We start from the raw sequence: 19,895 nt of genomic DNA, 5'->3' as shown, positions 1-19,895 counted from the left end.
TAGCTACCCCCCGCCCCAGTGACCTCCAGGTTTCATGTGGCAAAGCCAGAACTGCAAAGCAAGCCTTTGGTAGCCAAAGCAAGCCAAGGCAGCCTTTCTCACCAACTGCCAGAGCAGGAGGTCACTTTCCCAAACGAGGGCAGTGCATTTTAGCTGAAAACAGGCAGCCACTGGTTTTCAGCTGACACTTCTGTTTTCTTGTTGGCCAACGCCCTGGCTTAGTCACTGATTAATGGGAAGAGCTGGGTGCTCTCTCTGGAGACGGTTCTGGGGCTCTGCCCAGGGCGTTCCTTCCCTTTCAGGCCTTGCCAAGGTGGCTAAGCAGGTGGGGAGGAATGTTTGCATAACCTGAGCTGCCTGCCGCACCCTTCGAGGGAACAAGCCATACTTTTAACCATATAAGGAAGCAAACTGCAGCGTGCATGTTTTTGCAAGAGCTGTGGGTGGCCTAACTCTGTTGACTGATCATGTTTTGCCAGGGAAATGAAGCTGGGGTCTGGGGAGGCTGGGGGGGGGAGATTGCCATGTTTGTGGGCACCTCACCAAGGTGGTTCTCTAGTCAGTATGGTCCTGCAGTTGTGCATTTACCTGGAAGCAGCCACTTGGTCTAGGAAGCTGCCGCCATATGCAATTCCCACAATGCTCTGGTGCAATGCTACTCTGGGGCATTGTGGGAAATTTAAAATGGCGGGAGGCTTCCCAGATTTTGGCTGCTTTCACCACAGCCATGAGAGTGGGTTGGGATCGATGCTGCTGAGGCCCGAGGGTGCTGGGCTCTGTGAAATCACCAGCTTAGTCTCTGCCTCAGGGAACGATGCTTTTGGTAGTGTCCAGAGAAGGCAGGGGAAACATGGACAGCTTGGGCCTCTGAAAGCTGAGACTGGAGTGGGAAGATGGTGGAGGAAGGTGCAAGAAGCCACTGATGGCATTGCTTGCTTCTGCAACAGCCGAGCTAAGTTTCTCCCTTTTCTGCAATCTAAATTAGGTGCAATCCACTCCGTACGTTCAAAGCGTCCTTATGCATTTTTAGTAGCAGAGGAGAATCTTGGAAACTGTAGTTTGTGAAGGGCACTGACCGCACAGTGCTGCAATTCTCTATACTTTTGGCAAGCTACAGTTGTTGGGACTGTAAAACCCATCGGCCTCAGCCAGCATGGCCGGTGGTCAGGGATGATGGAAGCTGCAGGACAGGAAAATCCGGCGGGGGCAGCACCGGGTTGGTGAAGATTGTTCTACAGCATCTTCTTATTCACCCTCATGATACCTCCATAAGGATAACAATGACAGTGAACTGGTGACAGATGAACTATGCTTTGTTTGGAAAAACTGATTTCCAATAAGTGCCCCCCCCCCTTATTTCCATAACAAGTCCTTGAGTCTGTACTCTGAATAGTGACACCAGGGACCTAGGAGGTGCAGGGCTTGTCAGTCCAACCCTTGCACAGTCTCATCAGGGCTGACCTTAAGACAATTGGAGCAATTGGGCCAAATTGGGCCCCGTGGGCTGCTCCTAAGGGGGCCCCTGCACCAGGGCAATTTGTTGTTGTTTAGTCGTTTAGTCGTGTCCGACTCTTCGTGACCCCATGGACCAGAGCACGCCAGGCACTCCTGTCTTCCACTGCCTCCCACAGTTTCGTCAAACTCATGTTCGTAGCTTCGGGAACACTGTCCAACCATCTCATCCTCTGTCGTCCCCTTCTCCTTGTGCCCTCCATCTTTCCCAACATCAGGGTCTTTTCCAGGGAGTCTTCTCTTCTCATGAGGTGGCCAAAGTATTGGAGTCTCAGCTTCATGATCTGTCCTTTCAGTGAGCACTCAGAGCTGATTTCCTTAAGAATGGATAGATCCCCTTCATGGATCACTGCCTTGCCGTGACGAAGGGGCTTGAATAACTCAGAGAAGCTATGAACTATGCCGAGCAGGGCACCCAAGATGAACCGGTCATAGTGGAGAGTTTTGACCAAACGTGATCCACCTGGAGGAGGAACCGGCAAGCCACTCCAGTATCCCTGCCAAGAAAACTCCATGGACGAGGGCAATTTAGATGGATTTTATTTATATCTATAAGATTTTGCACATTTTGGCTGTGAACTGGGGCCCTACAAAAAAATAATAATTCAAGTTGCGCCCCACTGCTTCAAATTGGGCCCCACTGGCTAGCCCTGAGTCTAATAGTTGCTGGGCCTGAGTTGCCCTGCCCTTGCATGAAGTCTTGGGTTTACAATTTTGGGAGAGGGGAGACTGTGGCACTGGGGAATGGGCAGGCTGGCGAGGCCCCTTAGATTTAGGGGCCCAAGTTGTCCTGCCCTCACATGAAGTCTTGGGTTTGCAATGTTGGGAGAGGGGAGACTGTGGCACCGGGGAGAGGGCAGGCTGGCGAGGCCCCCAGGACTTAGAGGCCCAAGTTGCCCTGCCCTCACATGAAGTCTTGGGTTTGTAATTTTAGGAGAGGGGAGACTGCCTGCTGGGGAGCGTGAGGGCTGGCGAGGCCCCCTAGATTTAGAGGCCCTAGGCTTCAGCCTACTTAGCCTATACATAAATCCGGTATTTCCAACACGCCCAGGCCCAAAGAACGAGAGGGAGTTTCCATGGGCTGTTGCCAAGTTCTCAGGTTTGCCGTGTGAGTCACACAGCTCCTGGCATCTCTCAGCATTGTGGCCCAACAAAAGATTTGGGAAGAGGCCCAGTGAGACCCATGTATCTTTGGTTTCTCTTGTTATGCATTTGCTGGAACCCAAAGAGGGGCTTTCATAAGGCTTGCGTTTCCGACCTCCTCCTGCAATTTTATTTTTCCTGGGCACGTCCCACCACTTGGGCAAAACCACCACCATTTTGGGCTTAGATGAATGAGATCTCCCTGTGCTTAGAAACAATGGATTCTCTGTGTCTTCCTTTCCTTTGCTGGCTACCTCAATGGAGTGCCATTGAAGTGCTGAGTAATCTTATCTTGAATGTTCCCCACCATTTGACATTAAGCTAACTTAACCTCCTTCCTCCCATTCAGTTCCTTTCTCCAAAAGGTCTTCTTCTGGGTCTCCCAGATGATGAAGTGCAAAGGGAGAGAGGTCTCTTGTATACACAACGTTTTGGAAGCTGCAGGGTTTTTTTGTTTTGTTTTCCCAGGGCACAATGAAATCTCATCTTAAGGGAGGGCTCTTAAGATGCAGGGACCTCACCTCCCTTTTCCACCTCACCAGACCAGAGAAGGCCAAAGTTCTGGCTGGAGATCTGGATTATTCCTGAGCTGAACTGCTCAGGGGCTGGAGGCCACCCTGTGAGACTGTCGCCCACCCAGCCCCATTCTTGCACTCCTCTTAGGCTGCTTCTTCTTAAGCAAAATCTTCAGAGAGCAGCCCCAAGTCCAGGTCAAAAGCAGACACAAAGTGCTACTTCTCACCTGGAAGAAGGTGCACCACGTAGGCTTGCCACACGCCAGGGAAAAACCTGACATGTCCTTGTTTTCAGGGAAAATGGTGTCTGGGGTGGGTGGGTATGTCATGGGAAAAATGGATGTACGCCAATGCAATGAAAAAAGTAGTGGAAACTACTCCACTTTTTTTTTTTGTTCCCCAAAAAAGCTCAACAGGAATTTTACTTTTTGAAATATGGCAACTCTAGCATGATCTAGGTCATGGGTCAGCAATCTTTTTCAGCAGGTAGCTGGTCCGCTGTCCCTCAGACCTTATGGGGGACTGGACTATATTTTTTGGGGGGGAAAGAATGAATTCCTATGCTCCACAAATAACCCAGAGATGCATTTTAAATAAAAGGACACATTCTACTCATGTAAAAACACGCCGATTCCCAGACTGTCTGCGGGCCAAATTGAGAAGGCAATTGGGCCACATCCGGCCCCCAGGCCTTAGTTTGCCTACCCCTGATCTAGGTAATCTTTTGCTTCCCATGGCTGTCAGGGGAGAAGTGACACCTGGTATGCCCAACTCTTAGAAGCCTGTTTTGGCATTAAGTGGTTGGTTGATTAATTAATTAATTAATTAATTAATTCATAACAACATTGTTGGGGGGAGGGGTGGCAAAATGTAAGCAGAGCTCAATCTGGCCTATAGGCTGCTCATCAACCTTCCTTGCCTTTGGTTTGGGGGCCCCCAAAGTGGCACCTGTGGACACTCTGGTAACTTCAGGCAAGGTCAGACAAGGTTCTCTGCCCGTCCTATTCATAAAAAAATAAAATAAAAATGGAGGGGGTGTTGTTAGGTTTCTGTTCTAGTTCTTGGGGATTGTTTGTTTGGAGCATTGTCTGCTCTTTTTTAGGGTTGTTTTTTATTGCTCTTTTTTGTTTTAAGGTTTATATATATGTTTTGCCCGTTCTTTGGGAGGTAGGGCAGTTATCGGAGCATTGCCATTTTCCCCTTCTGTGAAACGGGTATTTCCCATCCCCAAATGCTCCTTCCCTGCACCCCTCTCGGGATAAAAAGAAAGGAAGTCAGGGGACCCCTGGCTTAGAGAGAACCATGGGAAGGAGGTAGAGCCCGTTTGCTTCTGGTTCTCACGCATCTGTGTCCCAGGCTGTGTTTCTCACCCTCGCCCAATAAAAATATAGGCGCGGAAAGGTACGGCGCACTCGTTAAGCAACTGCCGCATTTCTGAGAGTCCAGCTGTGCTGCGGGTGCGGCTTGGTGAGAAGGTATGCAGAAGAAGCTTTGAAATCCTCGCCCATCCCTGCAATTAGTTCGCTTGCAAGTTTCAGCACAGTTGATCCAGGGCGTCCCCAGCCCTGGGTGAAGTCCAGAGCAAAGAAGTTGCTGAGGCAAACAAAAGATACACGCCTCCCCAGAGAGAAAGAGAGAAGGAAAAAAAAAGGGCATGTTGCTTCCTGACAAAGGAATGAACAATGAATGATTCACAGGTAGTTGGGCCTAATCCTTTGCAAGGCTGGCAGAGGGACTTCTCAGATCACCTGCATGGAGGACCTAGTAGCGCCCTTCAGGTATTGCTGGACTGCAACCCCCATTAGGCTGTGGTTGCACGATTGGTGCAGGTCCCTATTGGACAATGCCAGTGATGTCACTATCATGGCTTGGGGCTGCTGAGAGCTGGAGTCTCACAACATCAGGAGGACCACAGATATTCTTCATGCCTAGAGTTCTCATCGTCCCTGACCAGTGGTCCTACTAGCTAGGAATGATGCAGGTTGTGGTCCAAAAGACCCAAGTTTGGGAACTTGTTTTAGGGCACGCATGCCCAAAATGCACGCTTGTTCCTCATTGGTTGCATGAACTAGCCTTCCTCAAGGAAAACTGCTAATTTTGGGGGGATGGGGTGGGGTAGGATATTCTTCTTGCTGGGAAAATGTATTTGCTTAAGATGTTTCTCATTCTTCCTTTCCAAGGCTCAAGGGGGACTAACATCGCAAAAAGTGAAATGTATGCTGCAATGTGATTCCTCAGCTAGCGGGGCCATTGCAGCTTGCTAGAGGAGCCTCAGCAGAGCACCAGCGGAAGGGCTATAGATTCGTGGTAGAGTCCCACATTCAATCCCTGGCATCTCCGGTTAGGGCTGAGAACGTCCACTTCCCGAAACCCTAGAGAGCCACTGCTGGTCAAGGTAGACTATACTGAGCTTGTTCGAATAATGCTCTGATTTAAGGCAGCTCCTCAGGTTCCTTCCTCAAATTCAACCTTTCCTGTGAAAAATAACCTCAGGTTAACAAATCTTGGAAAGACGCAGAGAACTGTTGCTACTCAGAAGACACTGCTGGAACTAGATGGACCAACGATTGGCATAGGTCCCTATTGGACAATGCCAGTGATGTCAACTGGGAATGAGCAAATCCTATCCACCTGCTGTCTGCATGTTATTTTGTGACCCAAATGCTAACATTCAGCCTGCAGAAGAAGCCATCTGTGTTTCCAGGTTCTACTTGTTTAGCCACTGTGAGAACTGGATACTGAACTAGATGGGTCTTTGGTCTATTATAGCAGGGCCTCTTCTTGTGTGCAAGGGCTGAGACTGACCCCATATTGTCAGTGCTGCCATAGGTTGCTCACCTTCAAGCTTGCCTGAGTTGCCTTTTTAGAGTTTGATTGCTTCCATTTTCAACTGTTGCGTCATCCACTATCTTGGGGGGGGGGGAGGGAGCCCTGCTCCCTACTCTCCCTTGCAGCAAGACCCACCTGTTTATGCATGGACCGGACATCATGTTCCCGCTCCTGTGTCAGGATTGTCAGCCTCTGCTCTGGCTAGGTCAATGGAGGCAAATGGCTAGTTTGGAGCAGGGAAGAGCAGTGGCCCCTTATTGCAGTTGTGGCCTTTATAGGAAACAGACCTTGCCTACGCTGACCAGTTATAGCCATATCTGATATACAGGAGGAGGGGGCTGCAGTCCCTTCAACAGTTGCCTTGGAGAGGGAGTCCCTGTAGAAGAAGAAGAGAAGAGTTTGGATTTGATATCCTGCTTTATCACTACCCGAAGGAGTCTCAGAGCGGCTAAGAATCTCCTTTCCCTTCCTCCCCCACAACAAACACTCTGTGAGGTGAGTGGGGCTGAGAGACACCAGAGAAGTGTGACTGGCCCAAGGTCACCCAGCAGCTGCATGTGGAGGAGCGGGGAAGCGAACCCGGTTCACCAGATTACGAGTCCACTGCTCTTAACCACTACACCACCCTGGCTCCAGAAGCTGCACCCAGCCAAAGTTCCCTCTTTGATATACAACTCTTTAAAGCAGTAGTTTCCAGTCTTTTCAGGCTCACCAGGACCTGTCTTTAATCCCAGACTATATTGAAGACATAATAGTGAAATGGCGGCACACACAAGCCATTCCTTCTCCCCAAGGAATCCTGGGAATTGCAGTTGAGGGTTGGGAGGTTAAGTTCTCGGAGGCTGCAGTCACCCCATCCACTTAAAGTGCTATGATGCAGCTTTAAGCAGTCATGGGAGAATTCTGGGAGCTGTCGTTTGTTACGGGTGCCCGGAACTGTACTGCAGCTCTGTGAGGGGGTAAACTACAATTCCCAGAATTCTATGGGGCATGTCATGCGCTTTAAATGCATGGTTGCAGATATGACCTAGTATGTGCTTGGCTTGTGTGTGTGTGTGTGTGTGTTGCTCACGACAGTTTCTCTAGTTTGCAAATGTGCACAAGGCTCCTCCTCCAAGTGTGGTGAAGACTAAACTAAGTGCAAGGAGGGGGAGAGAAGCGAGAAATTTTGCTACCTCAGACAAGATGCCACCCGCTCCCATTCCATGTACAGTGGTACCTCGGGTCAAGTACTTAATTCGTTCTGGAGGTCCGTTCTTTTTTTTCCTTTATATAAATATTTATTAAAGATTTTCTCAATACAATAGCAAAAACAAACAAAATGACATATAATTTTACAATAGCCATATTTTCTTCACTTCCTTGGACTTCCTCACATCTCTCGTTCCTGCGTTCCAAGTTTTTCGAGCTTTACCCAGCAATTTATCACCTTGTTTCAATTCTTATATTCTAATATTCCAATATTGTGTCCCTAATTTTAGATAGTTTTGCCCAAACCTTAAAAGCTTAATTTTAGCATAATATTTATCCAAAATTTATCTTTTCTCATATTTTCATTTATCTTCATATTCCTTTTAACTAGCTTAAAGGTGCCATATTGTTAATAATCTTACATCTTTCTTAACATTCATACAATTTACAATATTTTTGTAAATAATCCTTAAATTTCTTCCAGTCCTCCTCCATAGCCTCTTCTCCCAGGTCTCGGATTCTGCCAGTCATTTCTGCTAGCTCCATATAGTCTATCAGTTGCATCTGCCATTCTTCCAGTGTGGGCAAATCTTGGGTTTTCCAGTGCTTGGCGACAAGTATCCTTGCTGCTGTTGTTGCATACATAAAGAATGTTCGGTCCTTCTTTAACACCCTCTGGAGGTCCGTTCTTAACCTGAAACTGTTCTTAACCTGAAGCACCATTTTAGCTAATGGGGCCTCCTGCTGCTGCTGTGCCGCTGGAGCCCGATTTCTGTTCTTATCCTGAAGCAAAGTTCTTAACCTGAAGCACTATTTCTGGGTTAGCGGAGTGTGTAACCTGAAGCGTATGTAACCTGAAGTGTATGTAACCGGAGGTACTACTGCACAGAACTTGACCAGAGTGACCGACACGGATGCCAACTTGAATTGGGGAGGGGGGGCAGGTAAGCAAGCTGCACCCCACATAATTGATCACATGACGTGGTGCACACACACCATTTGAATGGCAATGCCCATAAACTTGGAGGGGCGGGGCTTGGCCCCCTCAAATAATTTATTGGGGGGCCTGAAGCCCCTTTGGCCCCTTGGAGTTGGCCCCTATGTTGACCGACAACTCTTATTTTGACAACGTTGATGGGCTAGCATCTTCTGTTGAACTTGAGGGAAAGGGGCTAGCTGAAGGGGTGCTGGGGGGCCACGTGGCATGCAGCACCCGGCCTTCTAATAACTCCCCACTGCCCTGCACCTTCTGCCTGAGGTCACCCCCTCACTCTGCCTAATGGCAGGGATGTTGCTGGAGAGGAGAGTAGCTAGGTGTTATGACCACATGCTTTCCGTCTCTATATGAACTAAAGAAATAATATTCATTCAGAATCGCGGCGCTTAGGAAGCACTCCTCAGGCGTTGGCTTCGCCTTCTTACGCCGGTTAATCCCGAATGCCTGGGAGGGTGTGGGTCACGTGACCCTGTTCTGGCTGCCTTTTCTGCACCGTGCAGCAGCAGCTTGGCGCCACCTCTGGGCAGGGACTGGTACTGTATGCATGGGCTCGTATCTACGTTCCCGTCAAGGATAGCAGAAGACAGGGCAAAATGTGGAAAGCAAACAGAGATACATAGCAAGGCGGATAAACAGCAGGTAAACTCTTAGCTGGCACACTAAAGCAAATACCTTATTTTTTCATGTATAACATGCTCCCATGTATAAGATGACCACAACAACAACAAAAAAAAATTAGGGGGGGGGAATTTGCCCAAAGTTGTTGAGCTTCTTTTAAGGGGAGATTGCACAGAGTTGTTGAGGTTTCCCCCCCTTTTTTGGGGGGTCACCACCACCAATCGCTCTATAACCTGTCCACCACTGCAAATTGCGTACCATGCCACGGCCACCAATTGTCTACATGCTCACTGCCAAAACCCCACCTGCCCACTTGATGCAACCGCAGCCGATTGTACACAAGCCTCGCCACTGCTGTAGATTGACCGCCCAATTGCTGCAGCCACAGCCAATCGCCAGCAGGCCTTGCAGCAGCAATCAATCACACGCCCAATCGCTGCTGCAATCAATCACCTGCCCCCCCTGCTATCCATGTATAAGATGACCCACCATTTTTGCCTATTATTTTAAGGAAAATATTTTGTCTTTTACAAGGAAAAATACGGTACTTTTAGGCACAGCAAGCGGCTAGAATCCTAGCGACAGGACATAGCATCCATGCATAGCAGGGATGGGAAATCGCAGACCCAGAGGCCAATTGCAGCTCCCTGGCTGTTTTGGGATTCTCCCTAAGCTGCACCCCTCTCCTCAGGCCATATCTCTCACCCGTTGGCCTGTATGCCCTCCTTTTTCTTGACCAGGATGGAATGCATCCTTGGTAAAGCTTCTCGTTTGCCTGGATAGAGGACTGAGAGGGGTGTCTGAATGTGTGCGGAAACTGGCCGACGGCCACAAAGGTGGAATTTGCATCCGTTCCTCTGCCCACATTTGCCTCTGGCCCTGGCCGCCACAAGCATGTGGCCCCTGGGAGATTGCCCAGATGGGAATGCTGCCCCCAAGCTGAAAAAGATCTCTGTTTTCCCCCCTGTCCCATTGATTGACACAGATGCAACAATGCTCAGAGTGCCGGCATAGTTACAGTGGCAGTGTAACCTATGGATCAGCCTTCCCCAACCTGGTGCCCTCCAGATGTTCATGGACTCTCATCAGCACCAGCCAGCGTTTACCATCTCCAACCATGGAAGCAAAAGCATAGCCACCTCAGGCCCTCCAAGTGTCCCTATTTTCCAGGGACAGTCCCAGATTTACAGAAGCCGTGCCGGTTTCTGATCTGATCCTGGAATGTCCCACTTTTCCTGAGGAGGCCCCTATTTTCATTGGAGAAATACTAGAGGGTATAGTAGGACGTCCCTGTATCCGATCCAGTATATGCAGAGTCTGTTCCACTCTAGTTCACTGGCATTCAGGCCTGGCTTCTATTTTGGATGCTAGGGCTTTCCTTGTCACCATAATGCCTGTAAGTAGGATTGCCACCTGTACTGTATAATATGGGATTGTCCCATATTTCAATGTAAAATGGTACATCCCATATTGATTCAATACAGGGCACAGTTTGCCCTGCGTTTCTGCTCCTCCCCATCTCTCTCTCTCTCTCTCTCTCTCTCTCTCTCTCTCTCTCTCTCTCGTTAGGGATCCTCTCCAAATGCCTGTGTGAAAGGGTAGAAAAAAGGTCATGTTTTTAAGCTCTGGATAGCAAAGCACAGACAGATTTGCAAACTCGTTTGTGTGTGTGTGTGTGTGTGTGTGTGTGTGTGTGTGCCAATAGATTGTAATGGGTTGCTTTGAAGTCATTTCAGCACCTGATGAAAAAGAAATTTGGCCCCTAACCCTACACCCCGCCCCATCCTGTATTTTGTAAGAACCAAGATGGCAAGTGTTGCCTAAGAAGCTGGGCGGGGCATTTATTATTGATTTGTTAAATTATCTGCACTTTTCTTCCAACGTAGTACTCAAGGCTGTGTACATGAGGTCCTCTGGTGGCGTTCCCACATCCAGACACTGACCAGACCCAAATCTGCTCAGCCTCAGTGAGATGGCTGCATCATATACCCTCAGCAATATTTGCCAAAGACTTTGGAAATCAGCAGAGAAGAAACAAATGCGGTTAAACGCGCAGCTCCCTGGATCTGATCATGTGGCAGGCTAGAAATCAAATTCGTGATCAGCCATGGAACTGGTCTTCAGTCACTTGCATTCTCTCGCACTCTCGTAGCTTTCCCATCTGTAAAATGGGCACAGAAAGGGACACTCTCTACTGAGAGCATTGGCCCATCTAGTTTGGAACTGTCTAGTACATCCTTACTTGCAGACACTCTTGAGGGTTTCAGACAAGCGTCTTTATATATCCGTTAGTATTCATTTTGTTACAATTTTTAAAAGCTGCATTACAAATTTGGAGAAGTGCGTGATCTTGTGGGTCAATCCACACATTAGTAGGTGGCGTGTGGATCAGATCAACTGGAACTGACAAAGAAATTATTCAAGCACCCCTATATTTAGGGACAACAAATGGCAAACACTTTTCAGAATAAGGGCATGTCAAGTCATATTTAGAGATATTGATAGGTAGCGCCCAGGAAATGATCTGAACCTACAGTCCCAGGATGCATATTAAGAACACACTCTGAACCAGCATATGTATGTCAAGAAAATTGTCAGGGATGTTAATTGCTCCAGTAATTGCAACCTTGTAGGATGATTAGATCTTATTGACTTCAAAGTGACTTCAAAACACTTAATTGTGTGTGGTCTTTCCACGGTTTCAGCAGGTGCCCGAGATCGTGTGATTTCACTTATGTGGAAACGTTCATGCACAGCTTCTCTGCCGCCAGGTGAGGGCACCTTTGATACACTTTTGGAAGATGCACCTCACATACAGGTGAGTAGGCAGACAGACAACTGGCACGGCTTGAGCTTCCTGCCTGCTTCTTTTGCTTTGACAGGCGATGACGGGTACCAGCTCAATCTCATCCGTAGCATAAAGTGGAGCACAGGACCGCAGCATGCCTGAGGAGGTCTGCCTTGGATGGGAGAATGGGCTGAGAAACCCTCGGGAGTAGTTGGAAAGAAGACCAGAGCCCTTCCCCAAAATAAAAGTACCGTATTTTTTGCTCTATAAGACTCACTTTTTCCCTCCTAAAAAGTAAGGGGAAATGTGTGTGCGTCTTATGGAGCAAATGCAGGCTGCGCAGCTATCCCAGAAGCCAGAACAGTAAGAGGGATTGCTGCTTTCACTGCGCAGCGATCCCTCTTGCTGTTCTGGCTTCTGAGATTCAGAATATATTTTTTCTTCTTTTCCTCCTCCAAAAACTAGGTGTGTCTTGTGGTCTGGTGGTCTTATAGAGCGAAAAATACGGTATATTTTTGTTTTTGAAAACAACAAATTTGCAAAGCTTGTTTCCACCGGTAGAAAGCCTTCCTTTGAGAAAAGATTAGCCCTTGTTCTCTCCACCTTTCCAAGCAGTGTACTTTCAGTGGCTACGGGAGGGATTGCTTGGGAAAAAGCTTGTGCTTTTCCGTCTTGGGAACAGCCACGCCTCGCTCATTTCAAGGGCCGCCCGCCTCAGTTTCTCCTCTGGAGGTGCTCCAGGCCACCCATCCGTCAGGTCACAGGGACTGATTGCAGGTGGAACTTTCTGACAGATACTTCACACAAAGCAGAGCGAAGACGGCTGTCTCCTTCTTTGGGAATGGAACACACACCGTGCTGGCGTGTGACTGATGCAACCGAGCCGTGCTTCAGTGAAATCTGACACAAAGGAGGGATGAAGTGTGCCGCATGTGATTATGTGCCCCCTTTTCGTGAGACACATACCATGCAGTTCTGGGAGAAGGCCAGCTTTGCAATGCGCATTCTCTTCTGGACCACAGAAACCCTCTGGGGCAGATGTGCATTGTCTAGCAGGGTGGGGTTCAGCACCCGATGGCAGAACGGAACGCCGAGGTTTGCGGGTTCAGAAAGGCAGAGCGAAATATGCAAAGCTAGAGACAGACAGATTACCAACGCAGAGCCAGTCAAAACTGGGAAACTTCGTTGGGAGCAGCAGCAGACAGAGCTTGTGAAACCAAGGAGGCTGCTGAGTACATAATGCAAAATGACTCAAACGAGGAAACTGCACACTGCAGCTTGAGAGTGTAAGAGGAGCCCAGCTGAATCAGGCCAAAGGCCCATGGAGTCCAGTGTTCTGTTCGCAGAGTGGCTTACCAGATGACCAGATGAAGCGCACAAATAAATCTTGAGGGCCGCAGCCAGGGAGCCAGTGTGGTGTAGTGGTTAAGAGCGGTAGTCTCATAATCTGGTGAACCGGGTTCGCGTCTCCGCTCCTCCACATGCAGCTGCTGGGTGACCTTGGGCCAGTCACACTTCTCTGAAGTCTCTCAGCCCCACTCACCTCACAGAGTGTTTGTTGTGGGGGAGGAAGGGAAAGGAGAATGTTAGCTGCTTTGAGACTCCTTTGGGTAGGGATAAAGAGAGATATCAAATCCAAACTCTTCTTCTCCCAAGCCAGTGGCGGAGGAAGGGGGTGCGAGGGTGTGGACTGCCCCGAGTGTCATCACTGAGAGGAGTGACAAAAACATGAGTTTTAAAAAATAATGTTTACAAAACTGGGCACATGAAACTTTTTAGTTCAGTCAACAAACGTAATGAAACGCGGCTGGCAGTGGGCGCCACACCGTGGGGGCCGGCACTTACAGCGGGGCCTGCAGCGCTCCTGAGCCACGCGTCTCTTTTGGGAGTGATGTGGTGGCTTGGGCGCCTGTAGGTTCCGCGCTGCCGGAAACGACAGCCTGGGGATTGCGTCTGCCCACCGCCTCTCCCTCAGCCGCCCTACAGCTGAGGGGAAGGCGGTGGGGAGGTTCCACGCAGCGCGCCCTGCCTTGGCTCGCCCCACCCCCATGCGTGGCTCGCCCTGCCCCAGGCTGCAGGACGTGTGGGCCGCATCTGGCCCCCGAGCGGCTAGCTACGCCGCTGTTCCCAGCAAGTGGTATTCAGAGACATGCTGGCATTCCACACCCTTCAACATTTCTCGGATGAAAATAGGAACGTCCTATTCCACAATAAAGGGATGCGGGTGGCACTATGGGTTAAACCACAGAGCCTAGGACTTGCCGATCAGAAGGTCGACGGTTCGAATCCCCGCAACGGGGTGAGCTCCCATTGCTCAGTCCCTGCTCCTGCCAACCTAGCAGTTCAAAAGCATGTCAAAGTGCAAGTAGATAAATGGGTACTGCTCCGGCGGGAAGATAAACAGCGTTTCCGTGCACTGTTCTGGTTCGCCAGAAGCGGCTTAGTCATGCTGGCCACATGACCTGGAAGCTGTACACCGGCTCCCTTGGCCAATAAAGCGAGATGAGCGCCGCAACCCTAGAGTCGGCCATGACTGGACCGAATGGTCAGGGGTCCCTTTACCTTTTTATTCCACAATAATATATAATATAAGAATGATGATTTTATTTATACCCGCCTATCTGACTGGATTGCTCCAGCCACTCTGGGTGGCTTCCAACATATATAAAAACACAACAAAACATCGAACATTTAAAAAAAGAAACTTTCCTATACAGGGCTGCCTTCAGATGTCTTCCAAAGGTTGTAGAGTTACTAATCTCATTGGCTTGGGGGTTGCATGACTCCATACCCTCCAACATTTCTCCAATGAAAATAGAGACGTCCTAAGTCAAAGCAGGACATTCCAGGATCAGATCAGAACCTGGGGTTGCTTCTGTAAATCCGGGACTGTCCCTGGTAACTAGGGGCACTTGGAGGGTCTGCCATCCTGACACTGAGAACATAGAACATAGTCATCATGGCTGCTAGCCATGGATAACCTTATCATCCATTAATTTGTCTAATCTTCTTTTATTTTTATTTTTTAAAATAATTTTAAATAAGTTTTCAATTTTACATTTCAAAATAAACATCTTACTAACTTTATAATATCCAATGACTTCCCTTCTTCTCCTTCCATGGTTCATTTTACATATCATACATTCCTGCATATTTTACTATAACCATTCAATTCAGTTCCCCACTTTTACATCCATCAAAAATTATTTACTCTGTTGAATTTATCTTAAAGCTGCCAGTGTTTTCAGCTATACAGTGGTACCTCGCTTCAGGTTACATACGCTTCAGGTTACAGACTCCACTAATGCAGAAATAGTACCTTAGGTTAAGAACTTTGCTTCAGGATGAGAACAGAAATTGTGCTCTGGCAGCATGGCAGCAGCAGGAGACCTCATTTGCTAAATTGGTGCTTCAGGTTAAGAACAGTTTCAGGTTAAGAACGAACCTCCGGAACGAATTAAGTACTTAACCTGAGGTACCACCGTATAGTTATTTTCCATATATTCAATAAATGTTTTCCACTCTTCTTTAAATATATGTTCTTCTTGCTCTCTTATACTATGTGTTAAATCTGCAAGTTCTGCAGATCCTGTCAACTTAAGTTGCCTGTCCTCTTTAGTTGGGACCTCACTCATTTTCCATTTTTGGGCTAACGAAACACAGGCTGCAGTTGTTGCATACAAAAACAACCTTTTTTGACACCTAGGAATTTCTGTCTGGATTATTCCCAACAAAAAGGACTCTGTTTTTTTGGGGAAAGTTAAGCGCCTCAACCCCAGAGTTGTTCACGACTGGACTTAACTGTCAGGGGTCCTTTACCTGTTTAATTTTAAACATTTCCCCCCAATTCATTATAAATCATTTCCCAATATACTTCTACATTTTTACATGTCCACCACATGTGAAAAAGGTTCCTTCCGCTTCTTTACACTTCCATCACATATCTGATTCTGTGATAACCAGATAGCCAACCTACTTAGAGTTAGGTACCATCTATGAATCATTTTCAAATAATTCTCTTTCAATGAGTAACATGCAGTAAATTTCAGATTTCTTTTTTGCAAAGTTTCTCCCAGATGTTAAGATCTATTTGTTGTTGTTTAGTCGTTTAGGATGTTAAGATCTATTTGTTGTTGTTTAGTCGTTTAGTCGTGTCCGACTCTTCGTGACCCCATGGACCAGAGCATGCCAGGCACTCCTGTCTTCCAGTGCCTCCCGAAGTTTGGTTAAACTCATGTTGGTATCTTCGAGAACACTGTCCAGCCATCTCGTCCTCTGTCGTCCCCTTCTCCTTGTGCCCTCAATCTTTCCCAACCTATATCTATTGCCCAGTGTGTCATTGAAGCTTTAACTAACTCGTCTTTTGTTTCCCATTCTAATAAAAAATTACACATTTTAAACTGAAGTTTATCCTTATTTTGTAAGAGTTCTTTTTCAAATTGTGAGCTTTGGTCCAGCAATCCATTCTTTCTATCTAATTTAAACATGTCGTATATCCCATTGTAATTGCTTCAATGGGAGATAGCCATAAAGGTATATTTCTTTCCAGCAGATTTTTATATTTCTCCCAGACTCTATATGGATTCTTCCTAAGAATGTGGTTCATAAAACTCTTATAGATTTTAGCCTTTCCATACCAAAGACATCCATGCCAGCCGAATTTTGAATCGTGACCTTCTAAATCTAAAATGTCTGCATTGTCCAATACAATCCATTCTTTTAACCAACACAAAACAAGCTATATCATAATACAAGTGCAGATCTGGCAGGGCAAAGCCTCTTATTTCTTTTGTATGTGTCATGATTTTATTTTTAATTCTTGGCTCCCCCCCCCCCCCGCCAGATAAATTTAGAGATACCTTTTTTCTATTCTTTGAAGCAGCTTAAATTATTTACAGTTGAGATTGATTGGAATATAAACAACATCCTGGGGTGTATATTCATTTTAATGGCTGAAATTCTACCTAACAGGGAGAGTTTCATTCTCCCCCACATCTCCAACTCTTTCTTAACCTCTTTCTACAATTTAATATTATTATTTTCAAATAAGTTAAGATTTCTTACTGTCAGCCAAATTCCCAAATAAGTAACTTTTTTGCCTATTTTTAAACCAGACATCCTTTCTAAAAATGTTTTTGACTGCTCATCTATGTTTTTGACCAACATTTCGGTTTTATCTGGGTTTATTTTGAAACCTGCCACTTCTCCAAACCTTTTAATTTCTTTTTTTTTTAAAAAAAATAAACTGACATGATCAACATTTCCTGGCCTTATAAACAAATATACTTTATTCTTCGGCTTTCTCCCTTCTCTAGATTTTGCGATATAGTTCTCGGTTCAAAAATGTCCGGCAATCTGCATAAGTATTTTTGGGCGAAATGCATAAGAAGGTGCACATTTCAGGGTAAAACGAACACATGCATAATCGGTGGACAATTAAAAATAGTAATAGATTTTCCCCTACTCCTCCTCCTCCAAAATGCAGATTGATGCTGGAACAGAACAGAACAGACTAATGAAAGAGCACATGTCAGGAGCACAGGAGAAACAGGCCAAACCATCCATCTTGATCTTTTGCAACTTGAGTGAAGCAACAGCAAAGTTCCTGTCACTCTAATGATTCATTGATATTGGAGTAGGGTCACCATTTCTCATCCTTATGTGGCAAGACGAACCCATCACAACTCCTTCTTCTCCACGATTCCTAAAGGTATGTTTGAGCCTCATCATTCTTTGCTCCTGGAAAACGTAATACGTATGTAGAAGGAGCCTACTGGATCAGGCCAATGGCCCATCTAATCCTGCAGCCTGTTTTAATAATGGCCACCCAGAAACCTGTCCAGGAGGATGTCCCCTCCCGCGATGTCCAGAAACTGGTCTTCAGAAGCATTGCTGACAGTGACTGTGGAGGCAGAGCCCAGCCACCATGGCTAGTAGTCACTGGTAGCCTTGCCTCCCATGACTTTGTCCAATCTTCTTTAATACCATCCAAGGGCCTCCTGCAGAAGCAAATTCCATAGTTTTAACTATGCTTTGCATGAATAAGGATTTTCTTTTGTCTGTTCTGAATCTTCCAGTGTTCAGCATCACTGGAAGTCCAGTGATATAATTTTCTCAGGGCTTTTTTTCTAAAAAAATGTTTAGGGGTACTCTCATTACCTACTCATATTGAAATACTGTCCCTCAATGAGGCCAAACTTAGATTCACCAAATGTTTAGGGGTATACATACCCCCAGAAAAAAGCACTGAATTTTCTGTTTTACAATTTTGAATGCTCATTAAAACGTCCTTAAAATATCAGTGATTTCCTTTCTTCTCCTTCCATGGTTCATTTTGCATATCATAAATCCCTGTATATTTTATATAAAACAAACCAATATTTCTTTATTATAGCCATCAAAACTTATTCACACTGTTGAATTTATCTTAACGCTGCCAACGTTTTCAAGTGTACACAATCCCTCCCCATATATTCAATAAACATTTTTCCAGTCTTCTTTAAACGTATGTCCTTCTTGTTTTCTTATTTTATACGTTAGGTCCGCAAGCTGTGCATATTCTGTCAGCTTAAGTTGCCATTCTTCTTTGGTTGGGACCTCGCTCATTTTCCATTTTTGGGCTAACAAAACGCAGGCCGCAGTAGTGGCATACATAAATAGCATTTTTTGACACCTGTCTGTTCTGAATCTTCCAGTGTTCAGCGTAATTGGATGTCTGTGAATTCTGATGTTATGAGAAATGGAGAAAAACATTCCTCTGGTCACTTTCTCCATGCCACATGTTGAACACCTCTTTATTAAGTTGCCTCTCGTTTTCCTTTCCTCTAAGCTGAAGGTTCCCAAATGCTGCAAGCTTTCCTCCTAGGGAAGTCTCTCCACGATCATCTTCTGGTTGCCCTTTCCTATTGTTTTCAAGGTGAGCCAACCAGAACTGCACATGGTATTCCAAATGGGTTGCACCATATATTTGCATAAGGCAGGGGTGGCCAACTCCCAAGAAACTGTGATCTACTCACAGAGTTAAAAAGTGGCAGTGATCTACCCCCTTTTTTGGGGTTCAGGAGCTTTTTAGGGAGGAGGAAAGCACCTTTTTGGGGGGGTGTAGGGCTAAACTGTTGAGCTTTTTTAGGGGAGCCAACTGTTGAGCTTTTTAGGGGAGCCAAAGTTGTTGAGCAGTGTCTTTGGGGGGAGCCAGTGATCTACCAGTGATCTACCCCAGATGTCCAGTGATCTACCAGTAGATCACGTCTACCTGTTGGACGTCCCTGGTATAAGGGAATCCTGTGTGAAGTGGGGAAGGAAGCTAACAGTATATCAATGATCTGGTTTTCTAAAAACAGGTGTCCACCATTTGGAGGGGGGGAGCTAGTGCCACGGTTTGCATGCGGCGGCGTGTGCACGTCACACAGTAGTGACACCACAAACATGGCATTCATCATGTATGCATCATCTGGAGGAGGCTGAGTGCCTAGCCCAGTGCTGTGCAGCTTCAGTGGCCACAGTTCCACCTCTCTTATGTTCAGGAGGAGCCTGCCACTGATGCTGCACTGCTTTTGGCTTGGTGCTCAGCCTCTTCCGCCCCCTCAATATTGCAGGAGGCTGAGCCCCTCGCTCAACAATATTGAGAGGGCTGAAGACACCTCAACCCTAAGGGGTTTGTGCCTATGCCACCAGTTAACTTGACTGCAGAGGTGGGAGGGTACATTTGCTGGGGTGGAGTAGCAGGTGAAAGGGGGTGCTTAAGCAATTACTAAACCCACTAATTCCACCCTCCCAAATTCCTCACCTCTGTCTTTTTCTCCCCTGATTTTGCTGACTTCGTGTGATTCAATTGCATGCCCCCAAATTCAGGTTGCTGAACCACAGCTGCTTGGGATGTCTTGTGCAACACATCCGCTTCTCGCAAAAGACCAGATATTTTGCAACAAGGACGGTGACGGAAAAACAGATTGTGAAGTGTGGAGTGAGATTTGCTCGAGGCAATGCTGTCTAGCCTCCCTGCAAACAGGGAGATCTATTGAATGCTCAGGAAACAGGTTGTCTGGATCCTTGGAACCTGTTGGAGGGTGAATTCGGAAGGAAAATGAAGGTGTTTGTAGGGAAGACTTGATGAGCAGGGCTACCCTAAGATATTTTGCTGGCCTGAGGTAGAAAACCAAGGGCTCAGCTACATTAGATTTTTTTTTCTTTTAAAGTGTTTTAAATGCATTACAACACTGTGACACCAGAGGGCGCTGTAGAATTCGATCCTTCGGCAACATGATTTCCCATCATGAGATTTACAACCTTTTTTTGATGTGTG

At 46.8% G+C, this 19,895-nt stretch overlaps 1 long non-coding RNA gene across 1 annotated transcript; it reads left to right on the top strand.

Annotated features, from left to right (window-relative positions):
• The first annotated feature begins 460 nt into the window (after positions 1-460).
• Positions 461-18,458, top strand: LOC310829893. Its single transcript, XR_014557416.1, has 3 exons — positions 461-1,216; positions 17,079-17,303; positions 18,423-18,458. It is a non-coding gene; the product is annotated as an uncharacterized lncRNA (long non-coding RNA).
• Positions 18,459-19,895: the final 1,437 nt, after the last annotated feature.

This window comes from Podarcis gaigeae, assembly GCF_964106915.1.
Source record: "Podarcis gaigeae genome assembly, chromosome: 13".
Lineage (NCBI taxonomy): Eukaryota > Metazoa > Chordata > Lepidosauria > Squamata > Lacertidae > Podarcis > Podarcis gaigeae.
Note: the sequence above shows the minus strand (reverse complement) of the source record. Positions and strands in the feature narration are given on the sequence as shown.